Raw genomic sequence first — 6,886 nt, 5'->3', positions numbered from 1 at the left:
ATTTTTCCACCATACCAGACTGTCATCCATGACCTTGCAGGCTGCCCACTAAAAGAAAGGGGGCTAAGGACAGAATTGGTTGTTTAAAGAAGTGATAAAATAGTCATCCTTCAGTATCCTCCAGGGCTTGGTTCCAGGACCCCTTGAGGACACCAAAATCCTTGGATGATCGAGTCCCTTACGTAAAATGGTATAGTATCTACTCATAATCTACGCCCATCCTCCCATAGACTTTAAATCGTCTCCTGATTACTTATAATACCTAATACAATGTAAGTGCTGTGTAAACAGTTGCCAGCATGCAGCAGACTCAGGTTTTGATCTTTGGAACTTTCTGGAATGTTTTTCCACATATTTTCTGTCCAGAGTCGGCTGTATCCTCAGGTGTGGTACTGCAGACACAGAGGAGCAACCATACCAGAAAGGAATGGAAAGAAGTTAACTTGCCATTAAAAAGTTATTTTCAGCAACTTTAAAAGTTCATCTGAGGTTGGAAATCATAAATTTTTATCAACCAATGAAATCATGAGATTTCCCTCAGCATTGGCAAGAAAAGGGAGGAGGGTATTTGAGTTGATCTGGACTTGGGTGGGGGGGCGGCCAAAGTCGATAACAAACTGAAGGTGTGAGATAGAATGTAGTTGAAATGATTGACTGCTGTGCCCAGGTCCGATGGGAGAAAGTGATTATAAAAGGGAGGTTAAGGATGGGTATAAAGATGAAAAGATCTTGATAGAGTTGAATTAACATGAAGGCATGGGAGGGATGGACTACACGCAGTACTCAGAAAGGAAAAACTCAGAGTAACGGGTTAAAAGGGTTGAACAGTAACATCATAATCCAAGCCATTCAGATGAGTTGCTAAAGGACTGAAGGTGAGAGAAGACAGTGGGAAAAAAGAACACCAGGGAAACATATATCAGCAGCATTTTAGTACATTATCAAAATGGAGTTTGGGAAGACCCAGGATAGTGCAAGAGACTGGTTAGACAAGAAGACCTATTGGAACAAAATCTTAAACAAAACTGAAGAAAATCCTTGAATTCTGTAAGTACCAATGGGAGAGATGGAGAGATGGATGGGTGGATGGTTGGTGGATGGTTGGTGGATGGATGGTGGATAGAGAATGGGCATGTACTTCAGAGAAGGAAATCTGCTGAACAACAAAAAATGTGCATTGTCTTAAAACACCAAAATAAATAAACCAATTTTGCCACAATTTGTTTCACACAGAGACATACCACCTTCATCTTAGAGGATAATAGGTTGAGGACAATCAAAATAAAAAAGTAGCCTGCTTAAATGCATTTAATTATAGAAAAAGTTTCTCTCTTCTGGGGGGAGAGTATAAATAAATAATTTCACTCATTTGGGGGAAAAAAAAAAAAGTAGCCTGCTTAGAAAAAAATAAAAACAGAGTAATAGTGGTTTTCTTTACATAGTGGTATTATGTAATTTTTGTGTGATTTTTCTTTCTTTCTTTGTACTTTCCTATACCTCCCAAATGTTCCACAGTAAACATATATTACTTGCATATGAAATGTGAATGTTCTAAGGAAAAATGTATAATATCACCCTATAGGCATAAAAGACAATACATATTATAAGCATTCTGCAGGCCTTGTTGGAAGTCTTGGGAATTCTGTCATATTTTATATTTTAAATATATAGATTGGCACAACATTGTAACTCAACTATACTTCAATTGAAAAAGATGATAAAAAATTTTAAAATTAAAAAAATAAAAATTACATATATAAATGCATATATGTACATATAACATACATGTATGTATACATATATATTATTCTGTATAAACACATATATGTATACATATCTTTTTCTGTATATGCACATGCGTGTATGTGTATATATGCGGTGTGTGTGTGTGTATTTAGGTTTAAACATGGGTAAAGAGGACACAAACATACATATTACCCTCTAAGAAAAGAGTAAATATTAAGTAATTTTATCCACTACTGTAACAAAAACAAAAAGCTTTACCCTAAAATATTGAGCTAAATATTAGTCTTTCTCAAATTCTGTGGGTGGTCAGCTTTCATTAAAGAATAAATACATCCATATTGCTTGATGGTGTTAATAAGTAGCCCGATCTATATAGTATAGCTAAATGTAACTATTACATTTGCCTCTTTTTTGATCCACACACTACGCATTGGAACTCTATTTTCTTCTGTCTTTCATGGGAGTTTTTTGGGCTGTGCCACTGACTTTCTGCACATTGCTCTCTGGAAAGGCAAGCACAGGGATATGAGGGCATAAAGGATTCAGACACAAAATGAGGCCTCTCCTTATGGAAACAATTATGTGACAGATTCCACTTGGCTATAAGAAAGCTACAGAAGGGGAACAGAAGTCCCCCTTTGTTTGTGGGAGGGTCCCTGAAAACACAGCCTAGGAAGATTGTTCAGCCCAGCTCAAGATGCTCAGGGCCACACTGGGGGGCCCCGATCAGTTCTACATTCAAATCTTCAAAGAAAGATGATAGTAGTATTTCTTCAACAAAGATTCTTCTGCATGTGCTAGTATCAATAAACACTTTAACCAAAGCATGTTTCTTAAGTAAATAACTGACATCACATACATGATTTTAAACCTAAGTAAATGACTTGGATAGTTACATATTCAGGAGCTGAAAACATGAACAGGGAACCAAACACAAAGTCACACTTCAGCAAAGTTAGGGTCAGCATTAAGCACGTGTCACAACATGCCACCAATCCCCATTCCCTAATATGTTAACCCACAGAGAGTAAAGATTTTTAGGTCTTCCCTCGAACTGTTCTCACAAGGTTTTCTAGGACTGTGTCTTCCAAAGCCACACAAAAGGGGGAAACAATGAAAGAACAACTTCACAGGAGAGTCACCCTGAGTCGCATTTTCTAGTCTTGCTTGAACACCCAACCACACAGCCCATGTGTTCAGAGATAACTCAGAAAAAACAAACCAACATTTTGCAAAATCATTCATTTGAAACCCTAATTATTTTTTCCCATATCATCATTCAGTTAAACCAAAGCATCTGTTTTTATTACTCCCCCAACTACTGCTGATGAACAAAAAAGGAGCTTGAATTTCATGAGCCTGTGAAATTTTCACCTTTCTTAAACGTATACTAAAGGCCTCCTTAGTCAATATTTTCACAAACAGACATTTGTAATTAATCCAGGTTTTACTTGCGCTAACAAATGGTTCTCCTTCACAGTAGCAGTGTAAGCTGATTCACGAACTTGCTAATGTCCTCCAGGTTGCTGACGGAGCCCACAGTTACACAGCAACTGGGGTATAATACGAAACGTATTTGGTCTTTGTCCCCCCATTCCTGGCACAAAGCTCCTAAACCCCTTTCCTGAGTGATAGTGTCACTGGCAAAGCCCATTAACAATTCCCAGGAGATAAAAATAGAATCTGGATAATAAAATAAAGTCTAACCTTTTTTTCCTTTGTGCTCTGTCTAGTTTCACTTGCTCACAGGGGGGCTGCATGCAGAGGCCTCGTACCCGGCACTTGAGACCAGAGCTCCTGGTGCAAAAACGGCTGTGCTGCGACCTCAGCTCCGCGGGCCGCGCGCAGAAGTGCTTGATACCTCAGTTCAAGATGGCGGCAGCGGGCCGTGCGCAGAGCTGCTGCGCCCGGCACCGTGAGAGTCAGCGCACCTGTGCCAGCCCGGGAGGCAATCCCCCCGCCCCCACTCCCGAGATCCCTGTAAAGCAGTACCACCTGCCCAAGGCTTCTGGGAGGAAGATAGCGTGCTCCCACCTCTCTATTCATTCTCTGATGGAAGAATAAAGCTCTCCTTTGCTTCTGAACTGAGCTCGGTCTTGTTCTATTGGCTCCGACGACGTAGGGCCGGAGGACCCTTGCTGGGGATGACTTGGGAGGGTCGGGAACAATAGGAGAGTCTCTGGTTACTCCTAAGGTGCTCTTTTGAGCACACCTGAGTTTACGTTGATGAGGTGACTTAGGGTGAGGCAGCTGGATGGCCTCAGGATGGGGCTGGTCCGCAGAGACCCAATGATTAGAGGGTTAGAACTTTCAGCCCCACCTCCCGACCTCTGGGAAGGAGAAAGGGAGCTGGAGATGAAAACTCTGTAAAAACTAGGTGGTAATCTAGTGACCTGCATTCTCATTCTAGATCTGTTTTATCATGGCAAGGTCTGCTCTTCCTTCTGAACATTTCTGGTGGTTTTTTTTGTTTGTTTTCCTTTAATCATTACTCTAGGTCGCCATTAAACTTTACAATTCATTTATTCAATATTCATGACACAAATATTTTTTGAGCATTTACTATTCCAGACAGTATTGTAGGTACTCAGGGATACATCAGTGCAAAAAAACAAAACAAACCACAGGTCTTTACCCTCTTAAAGCTCATGAGACAAAAATTAACAGCAAAAAGAATAACTAAATAAATAAAACATAAATTACATGATATGTTCAAGTTTGATTGAAAAAAAATGCATCAGGGGCATGAGGGATCCAGGCGGGTAGTGGGCAGTTGCAGGCTTAAACAGGGCGCTTAGGGTAGACTTTACTGAGAAAGTAAGTTCTGAAAACTGACTTGGAGGTCAGGGAGTTGAGTGAGCTCAGATGGGTACACTCTTGCTATGTGATCATGGAGAAATCAGAGGGCACTGTGGTTGGAGCAGAATGATCAAGGGAAGGAAAAGTAGGAGATAAAGTCAGAGCCTTATGGGCATTTTTCACAAACTTTCGACATGTTTAGGAGAACCACTCTGGCTGCCAAGTTAGGAGTGTAGGAAAGGGCGCAGGAGACCTGTTAGGGTGCTACTGAAATAGTAGAGGCAAGAGGTGATAGTGGCTCAGACCAAGGTATCAGTGGAGGAGACCAAGTTGTTAATGCATTTGTACGTAGAGCCAACAGTGTTTTCTGACAGACTGGATGTAGTAAGAGAAAGAAAGGAGACAAGAATAATTACCAGGTTTCCGACTTAAGCCTTGGAAGGTTGTACTTGCCATCTACTGATATTAGGAAAACTGTGAGTAGAGCGATTTTTGGGGGGGGGTCGGGGAGGAATGTGAGATCAAGAGTTCCATTCTGGATATTCTGAATAAGAGATGTCTACTAGATATGCAAGAGGTCTTGTCAACAGTTGGATATAAGAGTTTAAGGTTCCAGAGAGAGTCCAGGTTAGAAATAAAGTAAGGAATAGTGTGGTTACAACTTTTTTTTTTTTTTTTTTTTTGCTTTACCACTCTTAACAGTTCGGAAAATTTAGGTCTGTAATTAGTATGTCACTACCCCATTCCCTTTACGCCAAGATTATCTGGAGAGAAAGAGAGAGAGGGGAGCAGGGGGAAAGAAGCAGAAGGGTGGAAAGAAGGAAAAGAGGGAGGGAGGGAGGGGGGAGGCAAGAAGAGAGAGAAATTGATTGATTGATTATTGGGAGATTTACAATCTATTGATACAAATGTGTTACTTCCCTAAAAATCTGCTTCAGATAGAGGGCACACTTTTGAACAGTTAAATCAAATCCTAAAAACCCTTAATCCTATTTCCCCACAGATACACATCTTTCATTGTTTCTAAGTCATTCCTAGTAGAGCCTCCATTAGAAATGGCTCATAACATTTTACCTTGAAGTTCATCAACCTCCAACCTTTCAAATAATTAAATATTTAAATACTCAGGAAAGCCCACATTTGTGAAGCAAGAATCGTTTTGCAATGCAAATTGTCACCTTTAATTTCTCTGCTGGTAAAATAAAACTTAACAGGGATCCAGTTTGCTTCTAGCATGTGTAAAATAGAATACCTGCCCCCATGGGCTGGGTTCTGGGGTGCCCCCCTCTGTTTCGGAAGAGCCCTCGCTCACAGAAAAGTCACAAGAGGGGAAGGGAAGAGGAAGGAAAGGGAATCTTAATGGTCTCAGGTACATTTTCCAAGCTGATTCCTGGCCCTCTTCCTTAATATCAACTGCTCTGTGTGAAACCAGAACAAGCCTGGAGCCTTCAGAGATGATTTGCAGCTCCAGTGATTGCCAGTGTCCGGCAAGCCTGGCTCACAGGTGACTTTCCATTGCTGATGAGCCTCTCACCACCTGCCAGCAAGAAGCGAGAAAGGCAGGTCCCTGCTCCCCGCGGTGACCCCAGCCTGTAGGAAATCAGTGTGTTTACATCTGCCAGAAGAAGGGTTAATCCACGGGGCTGAATTTGCCTCCACCCTTTCTCCCCACTAAGACTCTCTTCGTGTACTAACAGAAAAAGTGAACTTTTCCCCCTGAATTGAGTTTTGAGGGCTTAAATACATGAGCAAGTGTGGACAAAGAAGAAGAAAAGAGAGCAAGAGGGAAACTTCAGTACCATGATTCAACAGAGCCTTGTCTCTGCCGTCTTCCTCAGCATTAAATTGGTCATGACCTTCCAGGTGTCTTTAAGGGTGAAGCGTTTGCTGGACCACTTTGAGCAGGTCCACGTGACCCTCCTGACATCGAGAGGCAGGCTTTTAAAAGAACAGAGGCACCTTGTCAGGGCTCAGGGGTCACTAATAGCCTGCCTTGGGCCCTCCAATAGGTCATGTTCTGCTTCCTTGTCCAACACAAAGGGAAAGGCAAGGGAGGCTGGGGAGGGGAGGGGGATAATTATCATTCTGGTGTTTTGTTCCTCAGGCCCCGAGTTATGCCCCATGTCACTGTGTTAATGTGCCTGCAACCAGGGAGACACATAATGCTCCTCTCAGCCCTGTTGATTAGCAAGATCCATTTGCAAAAGGCCCTTCTTTTGTGCCACAATATGAATGTGCTTTGATGGCAAATAATTACGGCAGTCCTTTTGACATGAAGATCCACAGGCTGCCCTAGTTAAGCCAGTAATTAGCCTGTCCTCCTTTTTTTTTATATTATTAT

General features: G+C 41.7%; 1 protein-coding gene across 3 annotated transcripts in view; it reads right to left on the bottom strand.

Annotated features, from left to right (window-relative positions):
* Nucleotides 1-629: 629 nt before the first annotated feature.
* The window catches only part of LOC309643533 (uncharacterized protein), a 455,314-nt gene continuing 449,057 nt past the window's right edge, over nt 630-6,886 (bottom strand). For all 3 annotated transcript variants that reach the window (XR_014253791.1, XM_082426308.1, XM_082426309.1), the window contains one exon: nt 630-6,886. This exon is cut by the window's right edge. The gene's annotated coding sequence lies outside the window, so the exon portion shown is untranslated.

The sequence above is a fragment of the Balaenoptera physalus genome (assembly GCF_965194825.1).
Source record: "Balaenoptera physalus genome assembly, chromosome: 15".
Classification (NCBI taxonomy): Eukaryota; Metazoa; Chordata; class Mammalia; order Artiodactyla; family Balaenopteridae; genus Balaenoptera; species Balaenoptera physalus.
This window is presented reverse-complemented; position numbering and strand designations above follow the sequence as displayed.